The sequence below is a fragment of the Trematomus bernacchii genome, unplaced genomic scaffold (assembly GCF_902827165.1).
Source record: "Trematomus bernacchii unplaced genomic scaffold, fTreBer1.1, whole genome shotgun sequence".
In the NCBI taxonomy this organism is placed as follows: domain Eukaryota; kingdom Metazoa; phylum Chordata; class Actinopteri; order Perciformes; family Nototheniidae; genus Trematomus; species Trematomus bernacchii.
In genome coordinates this window covers 625,207-644,813 of record NW_022987669.1, presented here as the reverse complement: position 1 = coordinate 644,813, position 19,607 = coordinate 625,207, and the positions used below count along the sequence as shown (strand labels likewise).

Here is a 19,607-nt window from a genome sequence, read left to right as displayed (position 1 = left end):
GATACTGATCTGCAACACTTCCTATTCAGCTTCAAATAGTTCACACAGAGACAAGTCGATGTTTGTTACACATCAACAAGAGCAGAAATCAAAGGGCGCAACAGTATCAGTAACAACAAACTGTAAAAATGAGAGTTAAAAACAACTAGAAGGGACATTCTCACAACTTATTTTGATCAACATATCATTCCTAGGTTCTATAAATCAATACATATCCAGTATACTAAAACACAGAGCAGGTCTGGTAAACATCTTACTTATTTTTACATTTAAATATCATTGGAGCACTTCCTGCTTCCTGTCTGCATGCACACAGATAGCAAAATGTAGTACACATATTCATATCCACACTTTAAATATTGTGTTACGTGTAAAAGTCCTGCATGCATGGAGAATATAGAAGACAAAAGTACAAGAGTATTACGAGCGAATTGTTATTAAAGAAGCTCAAGTAGAGGTTCTCCATATGCAGAATGACCAACCCAGTCTCACGGCATTTCGTGTTATAGTCACGAAATTAATCTATTGATTCGTGTTCACCAACACCATTTCGCCATTTGTTTCGTGTCACACAGAACGATTTTAGAAGCAATGTAAATAATAACAAATTAGAAGGAAAAAGACATTTAAAAAAATACAGATTTAAGTATTCTGACACAGAACGATTTTAGAAGCAATGTATTTATATTGGTAGTATGTTTCGTGCCTGCACCAAATAATAACAAATTAGAAGGAAAAAGAGATGACATCAAATACAGATGTCAGTATTCTGAGGCTCTGAGCCATTTCTTTTCCTCACTGACGGCAAAAAAACTCAGACATTATACAATTTAAAATAAAAGGGATAGGGTTAGGCTTAGGGTAAGATATTGAGTAAGAACATGTTTTTATGAACCACACAGCTTCTGGTCTTCCAAGACCCGACCGGACAAAAAGACGTGTTGCAGGCACGAAACATACTACCAATAGAAATACATTGCATTTAAAATCGTTCTGTGTGACACGAAAAAAAGGTGAAAATCGTGTTGGTGAACACGAATCAATAGATAAAATTAATTTCGTGACTAATAACACGAAATGCCGTGAGACTGGGTTGGAATGACCCCATGTTAGTGTTTAAATAGGAACACTTCAAAGTCCTGAAATATATTATGCAATCAAGAGAGAGGTGTGCTTAAGTACAGTAATTGAGAACATGTCACAGTAGAGGCACAAAGTACAAATATGAACCTGAAAACTAGCGTAATATATCCTCTTTTAACGTCTGCTAACTAAAGCGAATAATATTGGCCACCATAAGCTATTGGTCAAACCCAACCACACGAGGCTGTAGCAGCAACACAACTGAGTGTGTTAGACTTGGAAAGGTGTTTTGGTATTATTAATATATTAACATTAAAAAAAGAAAGACTGCTGTTTTGATATTTGTGTTGCCGCGTTATTCCGTCTCTTAGCAAGCTAACATTAGCCACCAAAAGCTATTGGTCCAACCCAACCACATGAGGGGTAAGAAGCATGTCAGGAATCCTTAAAAAGCTATTAAGTGCTGTGCTTTTATGAAGGAACATGTGCATTTGTTTAGAGACTATGTGCAGCAGCGGATTAATCCACATTTTGGTATTTTAGGGAACATTTCCCAGCAACAATATCCTGTTTTGTGCTACATGTTCGAAAGAGAAAGTCCAGACAGTTCCAGACATTCAAAAAACGAGTTCATATGAGAAAAATGTCTGGAGAAATTCAGATGGTGTAACGCTGTTGATTCCTACTCTTGAAACACTTCATTACTTGCTGTCGGCAGAATAAACGAAGCATTGAATCCAATCTGTGCTTTGATTGGAAATCTAGAGTTTCTGAGAGAGAGGCGGCCACGCCTGCAGACACATTTGATTTCCGTCCATTTTCTCCATGTGAAGGTGAACAGTGAACGGCTGCTTCTGTCTCAGGTGGAATTGGTTAAAGTAATGCAGCTTTTTACCAGAGTGGAGATTTATAGTCCAGAGACACTCAGTGGGGAAAGGGTCTGGTGGGTTATAGATCATGTTTGGTCATTTCCACTGATAAAAAGCTCTGATGGAAACAAACTGAAGAGGAGTTTACCCACAAATGTGCTACACATGCTACACCAACAATTTCCCATTCTTTGCAGTGTTTAGTGTCAACAATGCAAACAGGCAGAACGTATGGATTATCCATAACGGTGTATATCAGTATGTAGTGTCTCTACTTTAAAGAGTCCTCTCCTGCTGATGTTCAGGTGTATATCAGTATGTAGTGTCTCTACTTTAAAGAGTCCTCTCCTGCTGATGTTCAGGTGTATATCAGTATGTAGTGTCTCTACTTTAAAGAGTCCTCTCCTGCTGATATTCAGGTGTATATCAGTATGTAGTGTCTCTACTTTAAAGAGTCCTCTCCTGCTGATGTTCAGGTGTATATCAGTATGTAGTGTCTCTACTTTAAAGAGTCCTCTCCTGCTGATGTTCAGGTGTATATCAGTATGTAGTGTCTCTACTTTAAAGAGTCCTCTCCTGCTGATGTTCAGGTGTATATCAGTATGTAGTGTCTCTACTTTAAAGAGTCCTCTCCTGCTGATGTTCAGGTGTATATCAGTATGTAGTGTCTCTACTTTAAAGAGTCCTCTCCTGCTGATGTTCAGGTGTATATCAGTATGTAGTGTCTCTACTTTAAAGAGTCCTCTCCTGCTGATGTTCAGGTGTATATCAGTGTGTAGTGTCTCTACTTTAAAGAGTCCTCTCCTGCTGATGTTCAGGTGTATATCAGTATGTAGTGTCTCTACTTTAAAGAGTCCTCTCCTGCTGATGTTCAGGTGTATATCAGTATGTAGTGTCTCTACTTTAAAGAGTCCTCTCCTGCTGATGTTCAGGTGTATATCAGTATGTAGTGTCTCTACTTTAAAGAGTCCTCTCCTGCTGATGTTCAGGTGTATATCAGTATGTAGTGTCTCTACATGTCTCCATGCTTTAATGTTCAAAAAGCTCTTTATTTTTCTCATACTGCCTGTGCTGCAGCACCTCTTTTCACCCTCTGTCTGAAACCAGAGCCCAGTCTGCTCTGATTGGTTAGCTGGCCTGCTCTGTTGTGATTGGCCAATCACTAAGAAATGTCCCGCCCCTTAGCTCCAACACGATGCATGACAATTATTTGTATCAGTTATTAAAGGTCGTGTATGTTTATAAAGATGGGATCAGCCTCTCTCTCGTCATTAATCCACTTCACATCCCCGCTGGGCTTCCTGCAGCTGATCCTCCCCCCCGGAGGATTCCTAACAACCAATTTGCAGGCGGGATTCAATAAAGAGAGTGCAGACGATGCAATTCTGACAGTTAATTTGCTCTGCGTTATGCAAACAGTGGTGGGAAAGGACAGCGGTTTAATGACTCTCCGTCACAAGGACGAGATGAGAGACACTGATCTGCATCGAGATTCTCTGCAGAGAAGTTTTTACAACACAACGACGGGAGGGATGGCAAAAGTACACACATCCTTGACTCAAGTAGAAGTACAGATACTCGTGTTTAAAAATACTCTGGTAAAAGTAGAAGTACTGACTAAACTTCTTTACTCAAGTAAAAGTAAAGAGGGCTTTGAAATGTACTTCAGTAAAAAGTACCCATAACTAGCAGCTGTTTTAAAGAGTACCTGACCTCCCTTTATATTAATAGAACAATAATGTCATTGTTAGCTAATGAATGTTTCCATGCTGAACAACGGCAACATGACAACGTTTTCATTGGTCCCTCTTCTTTAGAGAAGACCAGGAAATGATGGATACACGGATCGTGTTCAAATCAATAGGCACGCAATGACTCTAAATAATAATGATCACGCCACCAAACACACATTCAAACTAAAGGAACCAGCCTGTTTGGGAAATGTGAGAAGTAGAAAGTACAGGTATTTGTGTTCAACATGTAAGAAGTAGAAAGTACAGGTATTTGAGTTCAACATGTAAGAAGTAGAAAGTACAGGTATTTGTGTTCAACATGTAAGAAGTAGAAAGTACAGGTATTTGGGTTCAACATGTAAGAAGTAGAAAGTACAGGTATTTGTGTTCAACATGTAAGAAGTAGAAAGTACAGGTATTTGTGTTCAACATGTAAGAAGTAGAAAGTACAGGTATTTGTGTTCAACATGTAAGAAGTAGAAAGTACAGGTATTTGGGTTCAACATGTAAGAAGTAGAAAGTACAGGTATTTGGGTTCAACATGTAAGAAGTAGAAAGTACAGGTATTTGGGTTCAACATGTAAGAAGTAGAAAGTAAAAAGTTGTGGAGTAAAGTACTGATACCAGAAAAATGTACTTAAGTATGGTAACAAAGTATTTGTACTCCACTACTTCCCACCTCTGGACGACGGACAGTTAAAGCAGCAGAGTGTGATATCTCTGACATGTTGAGATGCATCTGAACAGTGTTAGCTCTAGTCTGATAGCTGCACTGAAGTGTGACAGAGAGTTTTAAAAGTGCAAAGAGTGGAATAACTTTTAAACTTCTCTCGGGAAAATCGTATATTTATGTGAAAGTTAACTGAAAAACTCCTTTGAGGATTCTGTAACGGTTTCTTGTATCTTGGTTTCTTCTTTTCTAAGGTCACATTGTTCTGTTGTCTTACATAATACACTACAGTGAAAACACATCTTATTGATATTTATTTCCACCTGTATGTATTTGCATTGCGTTTGATATGGATTTCATCTCAAATTAATGTAAAGTAATAAGGTTACTTTACATGTATATTACATTGTCAGCTTTAGGCCAACCTGAACTTGTTTAAATGATCCAATGACCTCTTTAAGGTTAAATCAATTGCAGCAACACAATTTGTCATTTTAGATGTTAAGTATCTATTGGAATAATCCTCTTTATGTGAAAGTAAAATAAATAACTCAACCGCATACATTAAGAAACATATAGTCTATCTTCTGTCAGCTTTTGGTCAACTTGAACGGATTTTATTGAGCCAATGACCTCTTAAGTGAAAATCAATATTGCCAACAAATGTTGTCTTAATTAAAATACAAAATGTCTTATAGATATTGATTGAAGGACCCTTAATTACAAAAAACAAGAACCTAAACACTGAGATCAAAATGTATCTTTTATTGCCTAAAGGGAATTATAACTTAAATTAAAACCAGGTAAAAACCTCTGAGTATGAAATTGAAAGCCACAACGGAAGTAACTTAAACCTGCATATTCGTTACTTTCCAGCTTTTCATAACAAAAAGTCAGATTGTATAGAAGTCTATAAGAAAATGAAAATATTTATTATCTCACTAAACATTTTCCAGAAGAGTGTATGGTCTCAATCTCTTGTTTAAAGTGTTCTTCAATACAGCATGATCCATTTATTAAATCAATGTCCCATTTAGAGTAAAATAGACGTTAAATACACATTTACTACCTGTGATTCACAATGTTTTGTCCGGTTTGGGTCAATATTAACCATTTCACCGTTTGTGTATTCTGTTCAGGAACGTTTATTATGACATTTTGGTTTGCAAAAAATCGATTTGTTCGACATATTATCACCTTAATATGATAAAAAGCAGAACATTTCCGTATTTGAGAGGATCTAAACATAATTTAAACTACCAATTCAACCACCTTTAACCTAACCCCTACCTAATCCTAGCCATATTATTTTTTATCAACTTTCAAACCAAAGATTTTATAATTTATTTTATAGGCCCAGAAGGTGAGTCCCCAACATTTGAGTGTGTAAGCAGACCTATGTCCCCACAACGTCAGCAAAACAAACTAAACACAAACACCCACACACATTCAAGCCAGTCTCAGATCGGATCAGGGACGCGGGAAGCCAGTCAGAGTTGGGGGTGCGGGGGGGGGGGCTGCGGGTGCTAGTGGAGCCTCGCAGATGGGGGTGCTGCAGCCCCCTCAGCACCCCCCCTTCCCGCGTCCATGGATCGGATGTAATTTTCTGTCAGGGCTGTATTGAGGGGACCACACATTATTACTGGATAATGCACATTTTACACACACACACACACACACACACACACACACACACACACATTAAACACCACAATCATCCTTAATGAATAACACTTCATTTAAACATGCAAAAGAACAGAAAAGACGACAGATAACCCTCATGTAGAAGTGGATGGTTTTCATGCATCACTTCCTGTTTTTTTCAGTCCTCCCCCTCGCCCTCCTGCACTCTGTGACCGTGTTGACTCTGCACACACTGGCATTTACCTTTTATTGACGAGTTGACGGCTATATTATTTACTTATTTATTCATTCTGGACAGCCTGTCAGGAGTCTCTCTCTCTCTCACACACTCAGGGCGACCCCTGCATCACCTCTCAACCTCGTCTGGAGGTCAGATATGTATGTGTGTGTGTGTGTGTGTGTGTGTGTGTGTGTGTGTGTGTGTGTGTGTGTGTGTGTGTGTGTGTGTGTGTGTGTGTGTGTGTGTGTGTGTGTGTGTGCAGAGTCAGGAGAGTGTGTAGGGTGTGATGGATGTATGCACCAGCGCCTCCCTCCCCCCTGCTGTGCACAGAGGGAGAGGAGACAAGGAAATTCAGGATGTGTTTTGGGATTTGCTGATCGTGCAGCAAGCTGGTGTATATAATATACTGAGCTCTGCAGGAGGTGGAGACGTGTGTATGTGTGTTTGTGTTTGTGTGTGTGTGTGTGTGTGTGTGTGTGTGTGTGTGTGTGTGTGTGTGTGTGTGTGTGTGTGTATTTACTGCACTGAACAATATGAGACATTTCTCATGCATTGTCCACACAATACAGCATTAAAAGCAAACTATACACATCTGAGAGTAAGTGCAGTGTGTTAGTATTTTGACTGGGTTAGTGAGTCTGTCTGTGTGTGTGTGTGTGTGTGTGTGTGTGTGTGTGTGTGTGTGTGTGTGTGTGTGTGTGTGTGTGTGTGTGTGTGTGTGTGTGTGTGGTGGGGGGGTTCCCGTTCCCACATCGGCACGTTGACAGCTGACGGCGTCCTTGACATTAAAACATGTTGAGTTGCAGATCATCCTGACAACTTCACTTCAATTTGTTTTCATTTTATCTCATCATATATAGCCATATATGTTTTCAGAATATATTTTGAAAATGGTAAAATAAACCTTACAGTTGTGATTTGCAATTTTAGAAAATTGTACTGAAATGTTTTCCCTTTCCTGTAGTGTGTTCTATAGGTTTTAGTGCATGTAAATGGTCTGCAAAGGCCTACAATCCCTGTGTTTCTCTCCCACACACTCCCAAAAACAATAACAGCATGAAAACTGTAATCTGCTTCTAAAACAAACTGCTGAATGACGTCTTCTCTGAAGTCTCCTAAATCTGTTTTGAGCAAACACAGAAGGAGGGATTAAAACAGAGCTTCATTGATCTCACTGTTCCCACGAGGCCACAGATGACTTAATCGTTCGACAGTAAGACGCATTCTGATTGGCTCGTTCCAAAGAGGGGAAGCTTTCCTCTCACACAGGTAGACGTTTAATCAGAAATCAGCCTCCTCAGGACTTTAGAGGGAACTCTCTGTGGGTTTGCAGCTGTGGTTTTTGCTGTGATGCCTCCCTTAATTAGTTCTAATGAATCAGATTAGTCAGACTAATTAGCTAGCTTGTTCTGTTCAAACATCAGTCAGGGACGGAGTAAACACAAAGAGATTGCTGTGTCCTGACATGAATACATCACAAATATAAAAGGTATATTAAAGGTGGGGTAGGTAAGTTTGAGAAACCGGCTCGAGATACACTTTTTGTTATATTCCATGGAATGCTCTTAACATCCTGATAGCAATGAATATCTGAAGTGCTTTGACAAAAAATCCATTAAAAAATGTCATCTGTGGAAGCTGTAGTACTGTAAAAAGCACGACCAATCATCTGAGCCGGCCCGGCTAAAATAACTGGATGGCCTACCTGCCTGTCAGCCTTCCATCTGTGCACAAACTTATCTCGTGCCCTCATTGGTCATGTGCGCGTTCGTGTGTGTTGGAGGAGGGGCTCTGTGAGGAAGTGATTTTCTCCGGTTGTGTATTTTCAAATTCTAGCGATTTCGAGCCGGTTTCTCAAACTTACCTACCCCACCTTTAACTATCACATAATTCCCAGTTTCCACATTCATTTCCTTAGAGAGGCCATTTTGGCAGTAGAAATGTAGCTACTGACAAACGACCAAATACAAAATGATCCAAATTAGATGATCTATCTATCTTTATGTATATATTATGTTGCTCTGATGATTGGGGGTTATTTGCTGACATGGTAGGAGTTTTGGTCTTGCTGAAGGATGGCAAATCTTAAAATGGAAGCAGAGATTTTGGTGTGTTTACATCAATCCAGACTTGCTTATCTTACAGTTTACCAATCTTAACTATTTTGAAGCTGCAGCCAATGGAAGTGTTTTGGGTCGTTGAAACACGTTTGCACCTTTCAGCCACCATTCAAAATATATATAACATGTTTACCCTAAACACCCCAGTGGTGTCCAGAAATCTGTACCTCAGTAGCACTTACACTGTCCACTGTCATGCCTTTCTGAAGCTGTTTACACATCATTCACACCCTCATTTATACACACTTTACGACTAAGAACATGCAGAAAATGACTTTTTATGGCAGTATTTTCGGATTTATGGAGAGATACAAAGAGATATATAACCTGACTTTATCCAATGCTCACATTACTGTGAAGGAAATGCATGCAACATATGTCAAATGTAATAAGATGATGCCTCAATAATGGTGAGGTGTTCTGGGAAATGTAGACCTCTTGAAATGTTAAAAAGGTACAATAAAAGCAATAATAAACACTGGAACAAAATGTCTCCTGGACTTTTTCAAAAAGGACTCATGCCTTGAAGTAAAAGGAACAATTTCCCTTATGAGGACTGAGCTTTCAGACTAATTAATGTTGCTGGTCGTAAACTGCAGACAGAAAGTAATATTAGATTCGGCAGATAAAGTGCACAGGTCCGTCTCCGTCCTCTATTTTAAATAATTGTGACTTTTCCCCCAGTTTCGTCTGCAGGGGATCTGACGCACTTGGTTGACCTCATCTTTGGGAAGTTAAGGACCAAATCTCAAACCCTGAGTGCTAATTATCTTAGATTTCCTGACCGTATAATTAGGGTCATTTCGAAGGAGATGATGTTCAGTAACGCCTCCCTGCCCCCCCGCAATGAGAGGAACGAGGAGAGGAAGACAAATATGGCTGCCACACTTCAGAGAACTCAAAATGTTTCTGCACTGAAGCGGGAAGAGGACCAGATTACAGGAAGGGAGGATATATCAACATTTAGCTAAATAAATTAACAAGGATGTAAGAGAAGAGGGAAGGAGGTACATAAAGGACAGAGGGGCCATAAAAGGGAGAAACTAAATAAAAAGGAAAGGAAGAATGAAGGAAGCAGCAAATATCCAATTCATTGAGCAGTTTGTAATGATTTGGTAGTGCTCACTAGAACGTTGCTCGCTAGTTTAGCCATGTGGGATTACTGACAACACTACACAGTTAAAATGCACACACTGTGCAGGTGTTCCCATTTTACAACATGCAGTGTACTAAGGAAATGAGTCAGCATATACGGTTCCTGTCCCCTGGTCTGGAAGTCAATGGTTTTCTGAAAGTGTTTTTGTTTGTTAGTCCGAAATAAGGTCTGTGGTTAACACGATCTGAAGAGATTTTTATTCTTCAACATAAAACACGTCAATAAATACCCCACTGGTGAAGTTAGTAATGGTGGTTGCTAACAAGTGTCTAAATGAGACGACTAAACGCCCAACATTAGCCGCATTTAGCTTAACGGTGGTGGCGTGAAGTAGGGGTGTAACGGTATACGTATTCGTGCCGAAAATATTCGGTATGGGCCCTTCGGTTTGGTACACGTGTGTACCGAAGTGTACCGAACGAATATAACGTTAAACGTAAAAAATTGAGAACGTGAAAAACTTTTTGTCTCAGGTGCTGCGTCGCAGCGTTCGAGTAGCATGTTCCTGCAGCCCATGCTAATTTCAACGCGTCATAGAGCGACCAAGTCATTTCATTGGACGAGAGGCATACTATGAGAGCTGGTTTGAGGAACTGTCGAAATGACGTGAAGTCATGTGACCGTGCTGTAGTTCCTTTATAGCCCAACATTAGTCTCCTTTAGCTTAGCGGTGGTGACGTGAAGTCATGTGACCGTGCTGTAGTTCCTTTATAGCCCAACATTAGCCGCCTTTAGCTTAGCGGTGGTGACGTGAAGTCATGTGACCGTGCTGTAGTTCCTTTATAGCCCAACATTAGCCACCTTTAGCTTAGCGGTGGTGTTGTGAAGTCATGTGACCGTGCTGTAGTTCCTTTATAGCCCAACATTAGCTTTTTACTTCAGAAATCATAAAGTTGTGTTACGGTACGTCCACACAGCAGCGTTAAAAAAATCTTGGAGGTGGGCGTATCTGAAGCTTGAGGATTTTTTGCGAGCAACCAATCACATGAATCTCCCGCCCGCGACATACGAAGCAAAAAAGCCCGAAGTAAAGTGGATATAAACTCCCCAAACAGGCGAAAACCTACCACTGTCTCTGCCACCTCCCTCCATGCCTGGCTCCTCCGGTTTGTATCCCGGTAGGTAAATAGGGACTGGTCATAAAGCACCGGGTGATTCCCTACCGCGGTATGTCTCTCCCAGCATACACGCGGTTTGATTGGCTAGCGCTTGAACTGTCAGATTTGCATACACGGGATTTGATTGGCTGACGCTTCCACCTCAGCTTCAAAAGTTGAACATTGTTCAACTTTGAATCCTCAAAATCCTCAAAATCTCCGCTCGCCTGCCCACAATGCATTTCGGCGAAAAGTGAGGCAAAGTGACGTCACCCCATTCAAAGTGAATGGGCAGAAGCGTTTCAAGATTTTTTTAACGCTGCTGTGTGGACGGGCCGTTATTATGTGGAGATTATCCTGCTGAACTAAACGTGTAAGAATCATAAACGTTTGTTTGACACAGAGATTATTTTCTGCAATAATCCAAAATCACATGGAGAAATCCCATTGGACCAGGGAGATGCTGCCTTCAGGGTCAGCCTCTAAAGATAACCCATAACTGCGCAACTTCACATAAGAAGTGGAAGAAACGCTAAAATATAACCGATCAACAGTAACTACGGTTCGTTGGACTTGAAGTAAAGGAAAACCAGAGCAAAGTACGAGGATACTGGACTGCAGTACTTCATGTTTTCTGATCCATTATTCCTAAAGGGCATCACTCACTCATCAATCAATACAAATCTTCTGTCAGTGTATCATCATCAATCATCCGCGGCTCGCTGTCGTGGCCTGTTTTCAGGTTATTATCGGCAAAAATGGAGTGATGATGAAAAATCACACTATTAAAGAATCCCGGAGGAGAGGCTCTCACTCGTTCATGCAGCGATTTTAATGAGACGCCATTTGTGTTTGTTTACCAGAGTTATGGAACAAGATTTATTGACCCAATTCCAAAGCCATGAATTATCATCATCGTTGTCTGAGGGGAGCGGGCGTCACTACGACCAGCTGTCTCTGAGTGTGTGTGTGTGTGTGTGTGTGTGTGTGTGTGTGTGTGTGTGTGTGTGTGTGTGTGTGTGTGTGTGTGTGTGTGTGTGTGTGTGTGTGTGTGTGTGTGTGAGTGTGCATGCGTGCGTGCGTGCGTGCGTGTGTGTGTGTGTGTGTGTGTGTGTGTGTGTGTGTGTGTGTGTGTGTGTGTGTGTGTGTGTGTGTGTGTGTGTGAGTGTGCGTGCGTGCGTGCGTGCGTGCGTGTGTGTGTGTGAGGGAAATGGAAATAAATGTGGTGTGGAACGGGTTGTATCCTGATACGTGACTGAGGAGGGGAGGCGTGTCATGATTGGTGGAGAGAGACTGGATGTCCATTTATTTTACTCACTGAGGCTCAAAATCACCTTTTAATGAGGCTCACTGTCTCACTGCACATATACATTGTTGGTTCATATTGGTAACAGAAGTCTTTCTATAATAATGGTAGTTTTAAATCCATACTAAAATTACACTTTGTTTTCAATTTTCCTAGTTTGTCCTAATAAGATATGGCTTAAACTTGTTTACATTTGTATTTCAATTAATAACTTTGTAGTCAAAGAATAAAGACATGGTGAATCCAAAGAGAAATGTGATGCACATATTCAGTCCTTTGCAGTTTTTGGTAATTGGTCATTTTATAAATTATAAGTAACAATTAAAGAAAGTAAGAATCACAACGAGTCACGCTCTTGAATCTTAAAGAGGCCATATCCTGCTCATGTTCAGGATGTTATTAGTATGTCTCTACTGGGACATGTTTCCATGCATTAATGTTCAAAATCCCTCTTGAATAAAACACAATTTTTAGCCTTTGTAGACCACGTGAAAACCCCAAAAACGAAATAGCGCCTCTTGATAAATAAAAATAACGTCATTATGCAGGATTGCAGAAAAGAAATCGGCCAACTGTTCCAATGTTACTCTCCAGTACACAGTATTATATCCCTTTACTTACACTACTTTACTGGCAGAAAGGAAAGCAGATGATTAGTCCTCTCTCGGTAAAGCACTTCCTGTTTATTTGTTTTCTGTTTATTATTTATTTTCTGTTACAGTACAATAAGACTCTGCTCAGGAACCATCTGGCCTTCAGAGTACTTTCTGTCAAATGTTTGGGACGTGACAGTCCACAGCTGTGTAATTCAGAAGGGCGTCCATTGAGCCTTTTCACTGAAGGAATCTCAGCAGGGAGCGTGATCTCGGTCTCTGAAGGATTCGCTGTCGAAGGCTGTGATTTGTCACCTGAGTGCCCTTGAGGCCGGGGAAGCCATTACTTAGTTGGCATGAGGAGGTGTAAGCAATCAGTGTCAGTATCAAAAGAACACCTTGGTGTACTAACGCTGATTTCACACCGCTTCCGTGTCAAATAATAGTAAACAGGAATTACAGAGAACTACAGAGGAACAGAAAAGCTTTCTCTGAGATTATGCAGTGATTATGTGTTTCTGTAGTGGACCCTGAAGGCAGCATCTCCCTGCTTCCCTACACAAAAAGCCAATGGGATTTCTCCATTGGATTATTGCAGAAAATAGTCTCTGTGTTCAACAAACGTTTGTGATACTTACACGTTTAGTTCAGCAGGATAATCTCCACATATTAACACCACTTTATGATTTCTGAAGTAAAAAGCTAATGTTGGGCTATAAAGGAACTACAGCACGGTCACATGAATTCACGTCACCACCGCTAAGCTAAAGGTGGCTAACGTTGGGCTATAAAGGAACTACAGCACGGTCACATGACTTCACGTCACCACCGCTAAGCTAAAGGCGGCTAATGTTGGGCTATAAAGGAACTACAGCACGGTCACATGACTTCACGTCTCCACCGCTAAGCTAAAGGTGGCTAATGTTGGGCTATAAAGGAACTACAGCACGGTCACATGAATTCACGTCACCACCGCTAAGCTAAAGGTGGCTAACGTTGGGCTATAAAGGAACTACAGCACGGTCACATGACTTCACGTCTCCACCGCTAAGCTAAAGGTGGCTAATGTTGGGCTATAAAGGAACTACAGCACGGTCACATGACTTCACGTCACCACCGCTAAGCTAAAGGTGGCTAACGTTGGGCTATAAAGGAACTACAGCACGGTCACATGACTTCACGTCACCACCGCTAAGCTAAAGGCGGCTAATGTTGGTTGTGATGACGTTTAGTCGTCTCATTTAGACACTACATGCACCTGAGCTCAGACCAAATGAAGTTCATGAAGACATTTGATTGGAAGAACAAAGAAAACTTAATAGCCAATAGGTATGTAGTACTATTTAGTCTTCTTTCTTGCTGTAACCTTATGGTATTAATGATAAAGCAAGTTCATGTTCATCTGATTTCCCCTGGCTAAGGGTAAATGTCGTGTCTGATTGAGAGTATAATGTGAGTTTTATTGAGATTGAGGTCCAAGGAAAATGTTTCCACCCTGAGATTATCTGCAGAAGAGCAGACGATGATCTGTTTTCTACTAAATATTGATTTCTGCGACCTACAAAGATAAATCAGTGCCATGTCTCGGGCGCTTTGCCTAGTTAGCTTCTTAATTAACAATCATGTGTACAAGGCGTTGTGTGGAGAGGTCAATGTAAACGACCCTCTGAATTTAACAGATTCTTCTGGTTCAACATTGTAGGATATCTCCTCTGTAGATGGAAAGAATGATGTGTATACTTTATTTAAATCCCTACAAGAAAGGGTTTATTATAAGGCTGGCTGGTGTAAGGAAAGTAAAACATCAGCTGATTTTTGAGCAATTATCTCGATATCGATACAGCGGCAATATGCTAGGGTTGAGAATATTCGTTAAAGTCTCCTTTGTAAAACCGAGCCCATGTATTTAAGTACTTTATGTACGACAGAGGATACACATGAGAAATGTCTTTAGAGATCTGACAAAAGGATTAAAGAAAAATTGAGTTGTTAGATTAAAGTCAGAAAACAAAATATTACAATTTTCTGAAAATAATTCGGAGGTTTACATTTTTTTAATATAATTCTCTCAGGATTCTTAGGTCGCATTCACACCTAATAGTCCGCTTCTCTGGTGCGCACCAGACGACAGCTTGTTACATCATTTCATTTTTCAGAAGGTTCGGTTTGCGAACCGTACCAAGCGGTTAATACAGCTCTGTTCCAGAGGACAGCAGCCTGAAGTCCACCTGGCAGGTGAAATCATGGCTCTCTGACCTTCAGGGTGGAGGAACCATCATTCATCCTGAACACGGTGGACAGAAAGCAGCGTCCCAGAGGAGGACAGTGGAGAAAGAGGACAGGAAGCAGCACTCAGAGGAAATGATGCGAGAGGAAGAGGAGTTCTGAAGATGAAGATGTTAACTATCACAATTAATAACAAGTTTAAAACATTTAGCATTTAGTTGTATTTTAGGGGTGAGATAAAACAAATAAATGTAAATGGTCTACAAAGGAACATTTCTCTCCCACATTAGCCGCGTTCACACCGGAGTACTTTCACCGTACTTTTCGCGTTTTAGTTCCGTGAGTACCCCTTATGTCGCGTTCACACCAAAAATCGTACTTAATCTCGGGTACTTTTACCCCCATTTTTAGAGCCAGCTCAGAGAGCGTACTTTTCTGTGGGTGAAAAGTGCTCCAAAAGTTCCCCAGTGCTGATTGGCTGGGCGAATTGCAAACCACGCCCGTACAACTCTGAAAATGTTGTGTGGAGACGCCATTGTTTTTCCTCGCTACAAAAACACAACGCTCCGTGCGTTGTGTTTGTTTTTGAAAGCAGTTATGGCAAGCATCAAGAAATGATGAGGAGGTGTCGGCGCTTCTGGAGATCTACGCCGAGGACGCGACCCAAGGAATGCTACTGAAGCCAGTTCGGTAGCTTTCACTCGACCTGGGAATTGTGCACAGCCGGCTAAATATAAAGAAACTCAGGACTACAAACGGCGGATTCAGTGGCCAACGATGACTACCACGATGAAGGTAAAATCAACTACATGCACTGGGGTTTTAATCTGCACAATAATGGTCTCAGATGTACTTGTATTTGCTCAGTAGATCAAGCTAGCCATGCTAGCCATAATAGGCTAACACCGGCCCCGGCTAGCTACATCTAGCTAGCTAGATATTCTCCGCTGTATGAAAACGTTTTGACTTGTGAATAACTGTGCAGTGTTTCTGTAATTTGCTTCACTAACTCATGGCACTAATCGTCTGTTTCAGGCGAGGATGGACAACTCTCGGGATTGGAAACAAGTGAGCTTTGCATTCTAGATCACAGCGCTTTGTCGTCCTCCTTACCAGCAACCAAACGCAAAGGTACACACACTGTAACTTTGTCTTGAAAGAACGTTACGCATCGAACTGATGTTCACAATCATGTTTATTTCATAATATTCATCATATTTTATGTTTAACTTGCCTCAACAACATTAAACAAAGTTCAAGCATACATGAAGCACTCTTCAAAAAGGAACAATCCTCCGTGTTTGAACCTCTTGAATCGCTGCATAGCCGATTTATTTGGACTGGATTATCCCAGAGAGGCCAAACATTCTTTATAACACAGTTTCAGATTTGTGAAACCTTAATTCTATTTGTGAAAATACAAAAAAGGGAGATTTCAGTGCTTTTTTTACATGTAGACCACATTAGACCAGGTCCTGATCTAAAACCACTATACCTACACTCATCAAATCTGGACTGGATTATCCCAGAGAGTCAAAAGATTCTTTATAACACAGTTTCAGATTTGTGAAACCTTAATTCTATTTGTGAAAATACAAAAAACACATTCCTAGTATGTTGTAAAACTACATGGCGACTAAGATCTTGTATATTGCTTATTTTCCCCTCTTAGGAAAGCGGACACGGGATGCGAATTTCTTTGACACCGCCCAGGCGTTGGAGGACCGGCGTGCCATGGTGAATGAGTCGCTGCGTTGAGATCAGATGGTGCTGTTCACCAAGGCCCAGGAAACGGAGGACAAGATGCTCACCTCGATGGAGCGCCAGGCAGAAGTGTTCAAGCAGCAGATGGAGCGCCAGCAGCACCAGGATGAAGTGTGGGCGCTGCGCCATGAGGAAGCGTCGGCGCAGCGGCAGGATGAGCGACAAACTGCATTTAATAACAGTTTATTTGGTATAGTTTTTGTAAATACTGACACACGACACACAACGTTGCACTAAGGTGTGTATGCTGCTGAGAATATCCCTACACCTGGGACAGTTTATTTTATATTGTTATTACTGTTATGACTATTTTATATATAATGTTTACTGACATGTACAACTGACACTTTATTTACATTTAAAATTGTTCTATTTAATGTTATGTCTTGAGAGTGCAATAAAGAAAACCGACATGGCGATTAAGCTTATTTCTCCTGACACTTTATCTTTTGTGACCTGTGTAGCATCCTATACATCACATGTAAGTGATTATTCTGATACCATCATGTTTCATCGGTTATAAACTGGCAAAGCTTTATTTGTCATTTATTTATCATCAATGTTGCAACCTTGTGGGGGAATGGCAGGGGCACATACACAAATATGACAATTTATATAATTTTAAATATTATTTGACCTAAACTTTTAATTCCCCCCCATTTCACACAACACAACATGGAGTCCACTATGGGCCAAAACTAACATGTATGTTTGCATAGTGTTTATGGCAGACGGATGCAGTGGGTCTCAGGAAGATATATAATAAAGGTGGGTTTGCTGCTGAGACTCCCTACACCTGGGAGTTTATATTATATTGTTATTACTGTTATTATATAGTACAACTGACACTTTATTTTATATTGACAATGTTTACTGACATGTACAACTGACACTTTAGTTACATTTAAAATATTTCTATTTAATGTTATGTCTTGAGAGTGCAATAAAGAAAACCGACATGGCGATTAAACAGATCCTGTATCAGTTTTTCTTCTTCTTTTGTTTTGTAGCGGGTTGCAAACAACTTTAAGGTGCTTACCGCCACCTACTGTACTTGTAATCTTCCCTCAGGGAAAAGTACTCCGGTGTGAACGCGATCTGTACTAAGTACCCTGGGGTTAAAAGCGCCAGGGCTCTTAGTGCCGGAACTAAGTACAGGAAAGTACTTGGTGTGAACGCGGCTAATATATACCTGAATATCAGCAGGAGAGGACTCTTTAAAGTAGAGACACTACATACTGATATACACCTGAATATCAGCAGGAGAGGACTCTTTAAAGTAGAGACACTACATACTGATATACACCTGAACATCAGCAGGAGAGGACTCTTTAAAGTAGAGACACTACATACTGATATACACCTGAACATCAGCAGGAGAGGACTCTTTAAAGTAGAGACACTACATACTGATATACACCTGAACATCAGCAGGAGAGGACTCTTTAAAGTAGAGACACTACATACTGATATACACCTGAACATCAGCAGGAGAGGACTCTTTAAAGTAGAGACACTACATACTGATATACACCTGAACATCAGCAGGAGAGGACTCTTTAAAGTAGAGACACTACATACTGACATACACCTGAACATCAGCAGGAGAGGACTCTTTAAAGTAGAGACAGTACATACTGATATACACCTGAACATCAGCAGGATAGGACTCTTTAAAGTAGAGACACTACATAATGACATACACCTGAACATCAGCAGGAGAGGACTCTTTAAAGTAGAAATTGAACGCAGAACAAGCTTCTTTGTCTGTATTTCCTCTGAGCTCTTTATCTTGCATAGTAATCTTAAAGGCGCCGTTTCACAAAATCCTCGGATGACATGCATTGTGCGTCGCCATGGCAACAGCCAGAGTATCCCAATCACCATGGCGACACCTGCTCACCCCTCCCTCCCCCAATCAGGGATCACCAGTCGTACCTCCTCTGTGTGAGTCAGTGTTGCCATGGCGATGCTCGACTCGCCTGGAGGGGTGAGCGGGTTTAAGGGGTGCTACAAATGGAGCAATGTGATTGGTTGGTTTTAGGAACTGGTGAGATTTGATTGGTTGTTTGTTTCTTCTGGTGTTTAAAGTGAGCATCTCCTGTGAGCTTTGACTGCATTCATATATACTGTCTGCAGTCTGTGTGTAAACCTCTGTGAATAAAAACTGTTTATTAGAGAGGTTAAATCAGCTTTTAGTTGGCAATATTATGGTCTGTATTTTTATTTGTATTATTCGATTTTCTTCTTCTTTCTTTTAATATGTATTTTCTTTGGTTGGTTACTTTTGGATTATTTTAGTAAAAGCTTTGTTTTTATTTGTATTTAATTGTATTTATTAATTGTGTCTTCTAATAGTTTTTTTTTTAAACATTGTTCTTTTGATGTCCTCCCTCATGTTATCCAGTGTGATTTATTTTGCTTCTCTGGCCTTGCATTATGCCATTGTGCATTAAATGGAGCTTTATATTACTGCAAATGGGTTGAAATGTCAGTAAAACACCTGAATAAACTCCTGAATGTTTATTGATGGTGGTCCTGAGACAAAGATAGATAGAGATACTTTATCTTAGCTCTATATCTGCACAGACAGTTATTTTTTTGTGGGGTTATTGGGTTGAACTCTGGGAAAATGAGGCGCTGAATTTATCCCCCGGCGCTGCCTTCAGCTGTCACTCAGAGAGAGGAAGTTCAGATCAGCTGATGTGAGGATATTAAATATTCTATAACCCTCAGCAGACACCATGGATAATGTACTCTCCGCTGTAGAGGCTACACAGCATGCTATATTTCTCCTTTATAGAGGGGTGCATGAGTTTAAATACCCTGACATGACTCAGCATTTTAGCACTTTCTGTTCCCCTGGTCTGGAAGTCAGCGTTTATGTATGAATCAGCTCAAAACTGAGGTCTAAAGACACAATAAATCCAGCAGCCATGGAGGTAAAACAGGGAGAAGTGGGGACGACTTATCACATGTTTCAGACTGAATATATCCAACAAATGCTTTAAAAACCCGAGCTGTGACATTACTTTTATACACCCTTATGTTAACTTCTGTCCATATAGAGGTGCAGGAATGAGTCCCAAAACCCTCACGTGGGTCAGTCTGGTCAGGAAGTCAATG

General features: G+C 40.6%; 1 protein-coding gene across 2 annotated transcripts in view; it reads right to left on the bottom strand.

The window, feature by feature from the left end:
- kcnq3 (potassium voltage-gated channel, KQT-like subfamily, member 3) overlaps positions 1-19,607 on the bottom strand; it is a 109,296-nt gene that overhangs the window by 25,517 nt on the left and 64,172 nt on the right. The gene's annotated exons all lie outside the window — the stretch shown is intronic.